At 36.8% G+C, this 15774-nt stretch overlaps 1 long non-coding RNA gene across 1 annotated transcript in view; it reads left to right on the top strand.

Annotated features, from left to right (window-relative positions):
* LOC126380412 (uncharacterized) overlaps positions 1–15009 on the top strand; it is a 72014-nt gene extending 57005 nt beyond the window's left edge. Inside the window, exons 2-3 of the long non-coding RNA XR_007568477.1 lie at positions 5651–5736; positions 14437–15009. This is a non-coding gene — a long non-coding RNA (uncharacterized LOC126380412). The remainder of the gene's footprint in view (positions 1–5650; positions 5737–14436) is intronic.
* Positions 15010–15774: the final 765 nt, after the last annotated feature.

Genomic DNA, 15774 nt, shown 5'->3' on the forward strand with positions numbered 1-15774 from the left:
CATCTCCTAATTTTACTTTAAGTTATACTTGTCATGTTTTTATCCGCCGAAAAGGAAAGGGACGGATGATTCACACCTCTTAATGTTATTAAGAATGAGTAAATGAACCCTAATAAAGTAAATGAACGAATAACCCGGGCGAATCAAAAAGGTATCTCGCTGGTATGCAAACCGTTTGACGTGTGCTGTCAACATAATTCTGTCGGGTTATTGGCCCATGCAAAATTTTTAGACGGTTGTTTCACATATGTGCTTAAAATTGACGTGTGTGTGTTCCATAAATTTTATGCTTGTCGATTACCCGTCTCTTTCCTATTCGGCGGATAAGAAAATTACAGATATAACTTAAAATAAAATTAGATGGTATTTACAGGAATTAGTACCATTGTCATCATAACTTAAAATACTTATCAGTGGCCTTGGCCAAATTGCAAACGATTACGAAAAAAGTGTAATCGAATAAAGTGTATGGGATCGACATGTTTGTCACTTTAAGGTCTCGGTCGTTTTTACTGCCACATAAAAATATCCACTTTCCAATATCCGCATCAAAGTTCTCCCTATCTATTCTCGCATTTAGTTTTTTTTATTAGACGTGGCAACTTTAAAGGACACAATTGTTATGTCATGCGATAGCTTTGTGGGGGTGTTAATATCCGGGACGCGCTGCATAATACTTTAACCCTGCAAAAGGCGTGTAATCTTATAGATATTCGAATAAAACGTCTTATTGAACCTACACGTTATTATAAGACTGAAAAGTAAAGAAGCCTTGGCGTAATCGGATATTGAAAACTGGAGGCAAGACTTAGGCGTATTTTGAAAAAAAAAAAAAATTACAGTCAAGGCTGTATCATCCTGAGATCTTTGCCTGCTTCAGTTACAACAAATTGAACAATGTGTCATGTATCGAACAGGTTTTTTGGCGGGAACGGGAACGGGACAGTTGCTTTCTTCATTGAATAATCTAAATAGTGGTGTTTTGTAGTTGATGATCGCAATAACTTAGTCGGAAAACATTCGCGGTACCTAGTGTTATTATATCGGAATATTCAATAAAATAAGCGTACGGTCACGAGCATTAATATGTATACACTTTGGTACCATGTCACATTAACTTTTTTGACAAATTGAACTGTAAGTCTCACTAGATGTCTAATATGTTAGTGCGACAGAGTCCTAAAGTGGGTACATTATATTGCTATACCTATCTATTTTCGCCTCGTGGCAAGAAGCCGCTTCATACCTCAAAAGTTTATGCAGACTTTTGAGTTAATTCGTTTGGTGTTCGTATTAGGAGTTTGCTCCGAGTGTGGGGGCTTAGTTTCATCATTCATGGTCATCACTTCGCTAATCTTTCGAATATTTGTTCACACTTAGTGGACTTCCTTGAATTATAAAGTTGTTAACAATAAAATGTAATAATTATCAACACTTATAGATTAAATGTTTTAAGGGGCTTCTACTTGTTAGCTTCAATCCACGCACGGCTTCTAAAGGTGGGACTCTATCTATAGTCCCGAGATATGGATAAAACATTAAGTACAAATAATTAAATAAGTGTAAAGTTATTAAACTCCGGGACTCCCTAGACCCGAGATATGGCATACAAATAATAAGGGCTAAGTGTTGGCCTTGACCACACCAACGCGTTTCTGAAGTGCGGGACCATACAATTTTTTTTTTTTTGACGTGACTTATTGTAGATTTGCCGCAGATGGCATTAACTACTTGGCCGGACAAATGGGGAGCGCTGAAGGCTCTCACTCCATACGACATTTACAATCATCCGCCTAGCAATAACCCGTATTTTTCACAGGGTCCGCTTACAATTACTGTCTTCTTCTATCGTGTGGATTGTGAAGTGGATTACCAACCTCAGCAACCCTGGTGTCAGGAATATTATTGCCTACGTACTTACCTAAGTAAATAGGTAGTGACCAGGACCAACGTGCCTTTCCAAGCAAGGATCATCTTACTTTCGGACAATCAGCTGATCATACTTTATTCTGCTAACCAAACTAAGGTTCACAAAGTGATTTTTGTGATTTGTTCCCGCCGGAATTCGAACCTGGACCTCCAGATCGTGAGCCTAACGCTCTAACCACTACACCACGGAGGCCTTACAATAACTGTGACAATATCTTATTATATGAAAACGACATGTGTTTCATGACATTCAGACAAATCGCGCCGCTCTATATTACCTAATCTAAGCAAACCTAGTCTGGGAGTTCATTTGCCAAAGTAACTTTGCAAATCGCAATGCGATAGTCCCACGTGCAAAGCTAAGGCCTTTCACTCACTACGCTACCCGAAACAGCGGCAGCGGGTAGCAAACGTGAGTTGACAACTGTACAGAGAAACATTTCTGGGAGTTGGCGAACCGAACCGGCTTCGTTTGGATATAATTATACGGCTGCAAAGTTGTTTCCTGTTTACAAATTCATAAGGGATTGTTTTTATTTTATTTATTTATACATTTATTATTTATTTCATTTTATTATTATTTTGAATAAATGAATTACTTTTATTACTGTATTGACGTGATTTATTGTAGATGTGATGATCCTGGAGCGTAAAACGTAGTCTACACTGTTAACCGTCTCGAACAAGGAGCGAGTATAATTGTAGATTTGCTGCATATTCATATTACCTACTTGGCCGGATAAATGGGGAGCGTTGATGGATCTCACCCGGTACAAAGTTTAAGGCAAAAGGCCTGAGGGTGCCATTGGTCAATTTAATTTAAGATGATTAGGTATTTTTGCCCACAATTGACGTGTTTTCTATACATTGACTGTTGATTAGCCGTGCCTTTTTCGGTGAATAAGATAAAAATATATGAAACAAGAAAATAGGTATATTTCTCTGCCGTGGTAATCAAACTCTTAGGACAGATTGGCATACGAGTGGCTATCTTCTAAACATCACTATGCGGAAGAATTTCAAAGAAATGTACCAATTTTTTTCTTTTATACTTTTTAGAGCTGTCATTTTTCGTTAGTGGGGTTTTAATTTTAAAACTTATATTTTTATTTATATTATAACATGCTTCCGATACGTGTTTTACGTATGATTTAGAGATAAAGCCTACCCGGAACATGTCTGAGCAGTCATATTATCAATTCAACGTAATTATCAAGTAAATACAAGAAAAGTATAGACTAGTAATATGTACATAACTGAAATGTGCAAATTAAGCTCGTTTATTTGACACCCAACACACTACCATTAAAAAAAATGTTTCGTCGTCACTTTATGTCATCTAGAGGGCGCGGGCGCCACTAGCGTACCGTCACATAGCCTATATAACCACTCCATAATCAAGACGCTTCTAGTGACACCTCATTTGTTAAATTCTGACACGTGGATTTAGTAGTTAGGTTGGGACTCTTTGGCGGGAACGGAAACGGGACGGTTGCTTTCTTCATTGAATAATCTAAATAATCAATACAAAGTGATGTTTTGTGGTTAATGATCGCATTAAGTTAGTCTGAAAACATTCGCGATAGTGTTATTGTATTGGAATATTCAATAAAAAAGTGTACCTATCTATTTTCGCTTCGTGCCAACAAGCCGCTTCATAACTCGAAGGTTTATGCAGATTTTTGCTTTAATTCGTTTGGGGTTCGGAGTAGGAGTCTGCTCCGAGGGTAGGGGCTTAGTTTTCATCATTCATCGTCATTATTTCATTATTAATCATCAAGAAAAAAATACACAAGACATGGCTGTATGGGCATAGTTGCCTTGTCCTTCGGGAAAAACCAAATAAAAAAAAAAGTTAGGTTGGGACAGACATGCATACGCACATACATAATATAGCGGTCGAATACATAACCTTTCTTTTTGCTTCGCCGCAGTCCAGTAAATATGATGGGTATAATTTAAAATGAAATTAGAAGGTGTTTACTTGAATTAGCACCATTAGTGTATTAAATCGCTTTTACGACCAATGCGCTTTTGTGTAGGGCTAAGTTAAGTGATATTGTGTAAGAAAGGCTTAAAACATAAAACGAGAGCGTGTAGGTTTCATTGAAGAAACAGGTTGATTGCCCCTGGGTTCCTACTCAACCGTTGGCTATATCATGTATCAAGCTCAATTAGGTACAGATAAAGTTAGTACCTACTTAATGAATCTCAAATAAAATTCTTCTCTCTAGTATTATCCCGTTTTTCACAGGGGCCGCTTACCTAACCTGAAGATTTGACAGGTCCGGATTTTTACAGGAGCGACTGTACTTTCAACCCGCGAACCCGCGAAGGGAAAACCAGCCAAATACAGGTTAAGTGACATACTCTTGCACTGTAGCTTATTTGCTCTTAAGGAGCATCACGGTTATAAGTAAAAAGACGATTTCTGAATCTCACGATTGTTTAATTATTGCCCTCTTTGATCATAGACACATCATATTGTATGGGTTACTATAACATTTTTGATGCAGTACCTCTTGTTACTGCGCACTCAGCCATCAGTCTTCTATATTCAAACTTGACACCTTCACTCGCGCTGGTGGCCAGCTGGTGGCCAGTTCTCAGCGTATTGGCACGCAAGCACTCGTCGAAGGAGTCCTCATTCAACACATTACCACCAAAAATGCATCAAAATGAATCTGAAATAAAATGGTCCATTAAAACATTTTCTTAGTAGACATCATCTAATTTTAAGTTAAGATGAGAAAAGGGACGGAGGATTGACAGGCATAAAAATTGTGGTACAAATGTAAATTTTAGGCAGAAAAAGCAACGCTCTTAAAATTGTACATTAGCCAATAACCCGACAGATTTCAGTTGACAGCACACGTCTTACGGGTTGCATATTAGTGAGATGCCTACATTTATTCTAATCTATTTTCTTGTTTGTGGCCTATATATATTCATTCATTTTAAAATTAATAGCTGTCAATCATCCGTCCCTTTCCTTTTTGGCGCATAACAGGTCCTAAGTTAAAGTAAAATTACGAGGTGTCTGCAGGAATCGGAATCAATATGTTGGTGTGTTTTAGGCTGTTTATCTTCACAGGCGTGCCGTTAAAACCGACGGAGGGATTTTGTGCTTAACATGATGGGACTGTTTATATTGGTCTGACCACCTGTCGCTAACTTTATTTCAAAAGTCTCTGCCGACTCCATAAGGGATTGCAGTCGTGAGTATTATGTATGTATTATGAGACAGAACGACTCGTTCAGTACAATTAGTTGTTATATGTCAATAGCTCAGTAATATTTGATTGTTGAAGTTAAGCAACTTTCGCAAAGGCCGGTCATAGGATGGGTGACCTCAATAAAAAAAAGTTTTCACCTCGAGCTCCTCCGTGCTTCGGAAGGCACGTTAAGCCGCGTTGGTCCCGGCTGCATAAGCAGTCGTTAATAACCATCAATCCGCACTGGGCCCGCGTGATGGTTTAAGGCCCGATCCCCCTATCCATCCATAGGGAAGGCCCGTGCTCCAGCAGAGGGGACGTTAATGGGCTGATGATGATGTCAATATTTTTACAATAGCTTTAATGCGTGGTATGAATTAGTTAGATCTGTCAAAGTCATTTCAAAGTACATGTTGTGGTTAATATGGATTTTTGAGATTGCGAGATTACATTACATTATAAATATTGTCTTATTATTTATTTATTTAATCATTTATTGTACACAGGATAACACAGAAACACAATATGACAACATGAGGAGAGACAAAAGGCACAACATCTTCTTGTATCCAATAAAAGTAAACCGATTGAAGTAAGTACAGTTCTGATAATATTCTATAATTATCTATATTCTACAAAGAGTGAAAAAAATACATAAATGTAATAAGTAAAAGCGTCAATAATTTTAAACAAAAAAAAAAACAATTCAAATATGTAACATACAAATTACTAAAATAATTCACATACTAAAAATTAATGTTTACTTAATATAAAATCAAATATCGTGTTTCGAGATTCAAGACATGGGAGGCATATCCATGTTAAGACAAATCTCGCGAATGGCACTACCTAACCCCATCACTGATTATATGTATATTTATAATCAAATCAAGTATATTTCATTGCACACGAACAAAACATACACAAATTTATAAAACTATTAAATTTATTTACACCATAAACAAAACAGTTATATAACAAAAATATTAGAAAAATATGAAACAAAACAAATAAAATTAAAATAAAACTAAAACAAATAAACAGAAAATAAAATAAATTATGTACAATTAACACTTAAACTAAACTATATTAATTAAGAAGCCCGCCTCGAATCGTACCTGGTGCAAATGTACCCGTAAATTTATAAAAAACATTTAGCTATAGTACAAATGGACGGCCTTATTGCGCTGAAGCAATTTCTTTCAGGCAACCACTACCAGGAATCAGCCATAAAAACCTTGGATGCGGGACGGTGCATGAACAACGGTCAAACACATACTAAATCAATGCGTCTCAATTCCGAAAACTCTCTCACTAAAACTGTCGTTTTAATTTTATTTATTTTGCAATGTTGAACTCGGAAGATCTCTTGAGTCTTTGAGTTTAATCTAGGTCAATTTAAATGCCCACCTACACCAAAAAGAAAAAGAAAAAAAATGAAAAGTACCTCTATCTTTTAATATTTTTAATAGGGTACTTTCTAACTCTTCAACCATCTCCTTTCTTCTCCTTTTGTGCTTTTTCAAAATTATTTTCAATTCTATACTTTTGCGATGGAAAATTCCACTTTATATTAACTCAGAGTAATGAGTTGAATCGTGTTACGGCGTCACTTACACCCAGTGCAAGTACATACATGTGCATATGGGTGTTAGTGACAGCGTAACAAATACTCAGGGGGATGATTCATAGCTTTTATATAATTGCACCAACGACCTCCGTGATCCAGTGGTTGAGCGATGGGCTCACGATCCTTTTTCTAGTTTGGTTAGGACATTACAGGCTGATTACCTGATTGTTCAACAAGTAACATTATCCAAGCTTCGGAAGGCACGTTAAGCTGTTGGTCCCGGTTACTACTTACTGATGTACGTAAGAAGTCGTGACACTAGGGTTGATGGGTTTGGTAATTCGCCTCACAACCCACACGATAGAAGAAGATATAACTGCACCCACCATAGTGTCCTAGTGAGATAGGTGTCTTAATAATTTCTTTTTTTCTAAGTGTACATTTCTTTTTACTTTTTTCAAGTGGCCAAATACTTACTAGGCCTGTTTTCTCATTACACTGGCTACTTCAAAAGGTCGTTTAAAAAACAAGCTCGATGGAGGAACAAAGCTTAATTAAGAGCTGAAAACGATTCTAATACAAGGAGGGCCCCGTGAGCTCACTAATTGAGATATACCGACCTTCCTGTAGCAGTTACTACGAATTTGTTTGCTTGTTCTTGCTCTTTGATTTCTAGTTAGTTAGGTGCCGCAGAGAATAAATGTTGTGGTTCCTCTTTTACTATTCGGCTTTGGAATACCCACCGTTTTGTCGCTTGTTCACACAGTGACAATATAAAGAAAACTTTGAGGGATCATTCAGATCATGATTCTGAATAAAAATAATTTTAAAAATAGGAACATTTTCATGACTTTTCCGGCAGGAATCGTGGTTTGAACTATCTGCCTCGGTAATCGTTACGGTGTCACTAACACCTATACGTACTTGTATGGTTACGAGGTGTAAGTGAAATCGTAATGAATACTGAGGGGGACGATTCAGTTTATTATTCTGAAAAAAATCTACTTGATATTAACTCAAAATCATTGTCTGAATCATACCCCTTGGTACGACACCCTGTATATTAAAAAATAACTGCTTATAAGTATTGTGCGTATTTTATTCCTCTGTACATGTCCTGTGTTTATGTTTTTGTGCAATAAAGAATTATTGATTGATTGATGTACTTATTACAATGTCTTATGCACAGTTAAAAAAACAAAAGCCTAGTGTTGTGCATCAAAACTATTCAAAGAATAAAACAAGCAGAAATATCTAGAAAACATCAACTTTCCCCGGAATGTCAATAAGTCATGGCGAAAATCCTTTACCGACAATGTCTAGTCTAAGCCACAGATAACCCCTTAATACTAGATACCGCATACAAGATGAAAGTTGCGCATAGTACCTAGAGTATTTAACGCATTTATACGTACACATATAATACCAATAGTTTTTTTTTAATAAAATTATACTGTAAATACTACGGACAGAAAGTACACTCTCCGCCCCGCACCTATACGAGATTGGATTACGATTACCTCATCCTCGAGTTGCTAGTAGGGAATGCAATCCCGACTCGAGATCGCAAATTCGAGATCCCGCGGGATTGGAAACATCAATCCCGCGAGATCTCGAAATTTTCGAGATAACAAACAGTTTTAAGTTTAATTTTTTTTAAACTTAAAACTGTTTGTTTGTGAAAGTGAGGTTAATTAAATCAAAATATTTTTTGAAAGAAAACAAAAGCCTTTATTCTTCAATATTACTAACTAAATAATTAAGTTTTCTTTGGAAATCAGCATAATCAAAACAAAAAGTATAACTCAAGGAGATTTGCCTAATCCCGTCAATCTCGAATGGGATCTAAGCATTTATGCATCGGGATTGACCCCGAAAAATTGGACGAATTGGATTGGGTTGGAGAACTCGCGAGATCGGGATTGTATTCTCTAGTTGCTAATACTATCTATTCATGCCTAAGCAGTCAAGGACTGTCTCATTCGCACGCACTACTATATATGTGACGTGTCGGTGTAAGAAAGAGATTTCAAGGAACATCCGGGTTTATTAGCACCAACACTTAAAATTATTTTAATCGCGTTATCGCGGCCGCCATTGCAACGCGACTGAAGCGCCGAGAAATTGAGCTAAGTACTTAAGTATTTTATTTGCTACTTTATTAGATAAATAGTAGCATTCCATTCGTTATTAAATAAAAAAAAAAACAAAATTGGTTCAGTAGTTCCAGAAATTACTTCTTATGAACTCACTTATAAAGTTTACTTCTTTATAATATAATATAAAATATAAATAGTGTACATTTAATACCGCATCAACTACCACAAAACACTTGTCCCGTGGTTTTTCTTTAATTTATATGAAGTCCAAAATCTGCTGTGTCTATTGGAGGTGGTCTGTGGATAGCACAATGGCTACTATATTAGCCTGTTATTTGACCCTTCCATTACTGCAGGCTTTCACAGTTTCTACAGACAATGGGCCAGTATAATGCAAGCTACATTATACCGAAGAGTACTAAGATGCGGCCGTCGATCTAGAAAGTTCTTCATAGTATAAAAAGAAAAAATAACAATATGCTAGATATATTGTTGTTTTTTCTTTTCCTTTTCCGTCGCGCAACAGTATATCCGAACTCGCAACTCTCTGTGATTCTCGACACTAACTCACTTTTATTGAGTTAGAAGTGAGAAGAGTGCAATCCAATTTCTAGAATACCAATTACCTACTTTCACTGTGGACTCACTCCGTATTCAAAAGCGAGATGACAAAATGTTCGTTAGAGAATTCGTAGTAGATTACAAAGCGGATATAACAACTACGTTTTAGAAGATTAAAGAATTCACAGCACAAGCTGAGCCATTTCCTTTTGCCCGTATTCGTAATATTCATAATTACCTAGTACTTATAGCAAATGTAATTGTTACTGGCAATAAATTTATTTTATTCTTATTCTTATTTAAAGGTGATAAGGAGAATGGGCGAATCTGGTCCAAGAACCTCCACTGATGAGACTTATATGTAATGAAAGCTTATGCTTTCCCTATGAATCTGGCAAAGTACTATCGGATTCTGTCCCGGGGTTCTTTTTTTACGGCCATGTTTGTCCTGGCTAAAAATGTGATAAAATACAGTGGGAGCTAAAATCGGCTCAAGATTTGTTGCTGGATAACAAAGTCTACATAAATAATTATGTATCATATTGTATATCATTTTAAAGAGGATCTTTTCCAGAATCCGAAACATAAAAAAAAAACAAAAAAAATCTTTTTGTAAGCGAATTATAGTCAATTTATATCTGCAGCGCCATTGTTTCTCGGTAGCTAAGTTCAAGTTTCATGCCTTTTACCCCTTCCAAAAGTATCTTACCGATTTTTTTATATTGCTTCCGGAATTTGATCTGAGTGATAATAACAAGAAAAATAAATAAACACCTCTCCGATAGAGACCGGCTAAGCTATTGCCTATTGCAAGAAATCGTCATCATTAGCAAGTCATTACGGTATTGCATATTATAAGCTTATCAGCAACTTGGAACTTGGTCCAAGAACCTCCACTGGTGAGACTTGCATGTAATGATAGCTTATACTTGTCCTATGATTCTGGCAAAGTTCTATCAAACTCTGTCCTAGGGTTTTTTTACGGCCATGTTTGTCCTGAGTGTACAGTAGTGGACTGCAAAATCACCTCAGGATTTGTTGTTGAAAAACTATTTAACTAAGTCTATATACATAATTATATATCATAATGTATATCAATTTTAAAGGGAAAGGTTATCAGAATCAGAAACACAAATAAAAAAAAATGCATTATGTAAACGACTTTTAGCCAACTCACGTCCGTAGCACCATTTTTCTCAGCAGCTACGTACGAGTTTCGCGCCTTCCAACCTTTCCAAAGAAGCCCAATCATTTTTTCCTTCTTCTGATATTACATTCTTAACCTGACAAGTGACAACAAAGAAAAAAAAAATAGATACCATTCCGATAGAGGCCGCGTAAGCTATGGACCTATTGCAAGATAACGTACTCAAAGGCTAGTCATTATAAGCCAACAGACGTAACATGATTGGAATGCGGCGGGACGGAAATGTAGTACATCGCCTTATGCGAAAGAGACGAAATATGTGTCTCTTTAACACTAACAGCAATACAACTATACAACTATACAGCTTAGTACGAGAGAAACAAGAAATAAGTCATTCTAATCAAGATGCAATACAATGACTCTATTGTATACAAAAGAAACACATTAAACAAGTTCAGGCAATAACTGGTGCAAAAGGCGGCTTTATTGCCAAGGTAGCAATTACTACCAGGCAACCTTACGTTTACGATACGTTTGTTGTACCATTCGGCATTGTTTATAAGACAAGATATAAGCCTGGATTAATAAAACAAGATTGTGGTGAAAGAAAACATACTACATTTGCGTCCTCCCGCATTCTAATCATGTTACGTCTGTTGGATTATAATGACTAGCCTTTGAGTACGTTATCTTGCAATAGGTCCATAGCTTACGCGGCCTCTATCGGAATGGTATCTATTTTATTTCTTGTTGTTGTCACTTAGTCTTGTCAGGTTAAGAATGCAATATCAGAAGAAGGAAAAAATGATTGGGCTTCTTTGGAAAGGTTGGAAGGCGCGAAACTCGTACGTAGCTGCTGAGAAAAATGGTGCTACGGACGTGAGTTGGCTAAAAGTCGTTTACATACTTACTTAATGCATTTTTTTATTTGTGTTTCAGATTCTGATAACCTTCCCCTTTAAAATTGATATACATTATGATATATAATTATGTATATAGCCTTAGTTAAATAGTTTATCGACAACAAATCCTGAGGTGATTTTGCAGTCCACTACTGTACACTCAGGACAAACATGGCCGTAAAAAAACCCTAGGACAGTGTTTGATAGAACTTTGCCAGAATCATAGGACAAGTATAAGCTATCATTACATGCAAGTCTCACCAGTGGAGGTTCTTGGACCAAGTTCCAAGTTCCTGATAAGCTTATAATATGCAATACCGTAATGACTTGCTAATGATGACGATTTCTTGCAATAGGCAATAGCTTAGCCGGTCTCTATCGGAGAGGTGTTTATTTATTTTTCTTGTTATTATCACTCAGATCAAATTCCGGAAGCAATATAAAAAAAATCGGTAAGATACTTTTGGAAGGGGTAAAAGGCATGAAACTTGAACTTAGCTACCGAGAAACAATGGCGCTGCAGATATAAATTGACTATAATTCGCTTACAAAAAGATTTTTTTTTGTTTTTTTTTTATGTTTCGGATTCTGGAAAAGATCCTCTTTAAAATGATATACAATATGATACATAATTATTTATGTAGACTTAGTTATCCAGCAACACATCTTGAGTCGATTTTAGCTCCCACTGTATTTTATCACATTTTTAGCCAGGACAAACATGGCCGTAAAAAAAGAACCCCGGGACAGAATCTGATAGGACTTTGCCAGAATCATAGGGAAAGCATAAGCTTTCATTACATATAAGTCTCATCAGTGGAGGTTCTTGGACCAAGTTTCATACAAAAGTGCCCATTGTCATTTAACTTCTATTTCCCGTAAGACTTATACAACAGTTCCAATTCAATTTTCTTTCCTTTTTGATTTTCACTTTAACATATAGGACAATCACAAACTGACAGCAGAAGTCGGCAAATCAAAAACTTATTAGTCCGTGTGAACACATAGTCTATGCGGGAAAATCCCATGTATTGCCATAGAATAAGAAAAAAAAACTACGTATAGAACGGCAACTCCCCGCTCCCCACCAGCGGCTGAGTTAAAGTTTACCTCACTCCCTCGGGCATACTATAGTCTTGAAACGTAAAGGCAGCGCGCAGACCGTTATTTTTATTTTTTACCAGTTTATTTCATATGTTCGAATTTTGAAATTGGACGCCGACGTTCTTTCGTTTGATCCGAATATTTGATCTCACAGTGATTGCCAAGCATTATAAGATGCAATCGAGTGTATTGCCTATTTACCTAACAGTGGTGAAGCAAAAATGTATTTTTGTTAGCGCAACAGCGATATATTGCAAACCTAAATATCATATTGACTGCAAACAACAAGTGCGGCTAGCAAACAACACTTCCACTTGTTTACAATACACGTGCAAGGTACGGTAGTAGGGACAACCCTTGTAAGACGGCGAGCCACATGAGTTGTACCATTCTTGTGTTGAACTCCGTACAGAGAACATCCAATAAAAGTAAACTGGCGCTATGCTATACCAAGGTCCAAAAGAGTACCCCACTCTTACTCTAATATGTCTGTTTGTATGTATGTGTGTAGGTCTGTTACCACCTAACTTCTTAACCACTTGTCAGAATTTAACAAATGAGCTATGATATATCATGTAAGATATAATTATGTATGTATGATATGTTATGTTAGTAGTACCACGGGCAAAAAATGCTCCTAAACATTACTTTTCTGAAGAATTTCAGAGAATATTATTATGTGTTTATAAATAAAACAAAGTAACTTGGAAATATGAATTTCACTATTGAAAAAATACTAATTTAAGGTCGGACATCGTCCAGCCGCTCGCAAGACATTGTCGAGAAGCGAGAAAATACAAATGGCAATGTTGCCACATTACAAAAATACTAAAGTTACCATTTTAAAAGTATAAAAATAAAAAGTTGTTATACACTTTCAATATTTATGTTCATGTATTAAACAGATGATAATATTTTCATGTTTCACACTTTTTAAAGCATGATTTTTCCGTAGTCGGGTTTTAGTTTTCAAACTTATACTTTTTTTATATACGTTGTGAACCTTCATTGTTCGAAATGTTTTGTTCATGATGTGTGTGGTAAATAAATAAATACTTAAATATTAACTGTTGATTATAAAAGCTTCTTTCGTAAGTAAGTAGTACTACCTGCCTAAGTAATGACGGTTAAATTTGTAATTGGCAGCCTTAAGACATCACACACACAGTTGCGCGTGTACGATGACGTCAGCGTGTAGTGTCTGAGTAAAACAAGGTTGTTTGTATGAAGTGTCCGGGGTTCGCGCGTCCGTCCGGAATACGTGAAAATACTCGAATTGAATAGGTGGAGTGTGAATGCAGCCTAAGTGTTCTTTGATTCTACATTTTGTTCTGTAGTGAGACGTAAGTATGAAGGTTATTGGAATATGCGCCTACATAAAAATAGAAGCGATTAATTATATTCACAGGCTGTCGTCATGTGATGTCTGAATATCAATCATACAAACAAACTAATTAGTTCCTTGGCGTGATCTGTGTACGTAATGGGAAACCTATGCTGAATTATAATCAGTTTGGGGACTGAATAAATATATAAATAACTACTTTTAAGCTCAATGCTCACAGAAACGAGGCACTGGAAGCGACGCCCTAGAGTAAACTTAGAACTAAAGTACTTACATTCATTTTTTAAAGTCAATAGTTCAAGTCTGAAAATCAACAAAAGAAATAGCGTTGTCCTTTGAAAATAATTAACTGAAGACAAAGAAAATAAACAGAAGAAATGACTTCGGTCTTGAAGAAAAGAAATGGCTTAGGCCTCCAGAAATTACGTGAAGAAAAATCTCATCTGACTAAGCTGTATGGCTATGGTCCTTTGCCTGCTCCTTCTCGAGCCAAATTTAAACAAAAAAGTCTATGGTTCAGCCTTCCTTTATTATTTTTTTACCTTACGTATTAATTTGTTTCAGACGACATTTACCGGACAAATGCGGAGAGATGAGCGCTCTCAATCTCAAATTTTGTAAAATTTAAAAATCAGGCCTTATAGTGGCTCGATGGTTGCGAACCTCAGGCGTCGAGATGAATGATTGAGAAAAGCGACTCGTAGTGGACCGGTTGGATAAGCACTGAGAGAGGGAAGACGGCGACCACGCTGGCGGGTTGGTATCGAAGTCCTGACGTTGCTGTTGTGAACTGAGGAGAAGACGTAACGCAAAAGCCGTCAAAACATAACTATTGCAAGACTTTTAGTCATCATCATCATCAGCCGTACGACGTCCACTGCTGGGCATAGGCCTCCCCCAAGGATCTCCACGACGATCGGTCCTGCGCTGCCCGCATCCAGCGGCTTCCCGCGACCTTCACCAGATCGTCGGTCCACCTTGTAGCGGGCCTACCCACTGAGCGTCGTCCGACACGTGGTCGCCATTCCAGAACCTTTCCGCCTCATCGGCCATCGGTTCTCCTCGCTATGTGTCCTGCCCACTGCCACTTCAGCCTTTTAGTATGCAGATATTATAATAAAATTTCAAAAACTCAAACTTGACCACGGACAGATCTTAGATTTGCGTTCGACCACTGCTATCTTCTAAACATCATTATTTCGACGAATTTCGAAGAAATATATTCTTGTTTCATGTTTCCATAGTCAGGTTTTAGTTTTATTTTTTTATTTTATTTTTAATTACGTATACAGGGTGTTAGTGACATCGTAACGAAAACTTTGAGGGATGATTGAGACCATGATTCTGAGATGATATCAAGTGGAATTTTCCGTCGCAAAAGTATGGAACAGAAAATAACTTAAAAAAAAACAAAAATTTTCATGAATTTTCCGACTGAAAATTCCACTTGATATCAACTCAGAATCATGGTCTGAATCATCCCCCTCAGTATTCGTTACGGTGTCACTAACACCCATACCTACTTGTATGGCTACAGTATGTACTTGTGCGGGGTGTAAGTGATCAAGTGGATTTTTTCATCGCAAAAGTATAGAATTGAAAATAATTTAAAAAAACTAAAAAAATAACATGAATTTTGCGACGGAAAATTCCACTTGATATTAACTCAGAATCATGGTCTGAATCATCCCTCTGAGTATTCGTTACGATGTCACTAACACCCTGTATATTATTTTGGGGCCTTACTTATTAAGATAACGTGTCTCCGATACAGTCATGTTTTATACAAGATTTTAACGACCTCCGTTGTCCAGTGCTTGAGCGTTGGGCTCACGATAGCAGGTCCCGGATTCGATTCCCGGCGGTTAGGATATTTCCAAGTTTGTTTAGGACATTACTGGT

This window comes from Pectinophora gossypiella, chromosome Z (genome assembly GCF_024362695.1).
Source record: "Pectinophora gossypiella chromosome Z, ilPecGoss1.1, whole genome shotgun sequence".
NCBI lineage: Eukaryota > Metazoa > Arthropoda > Insecta > Lepidoptera > Gelechiidae > Pectinophora > Pectinophora gossypiella.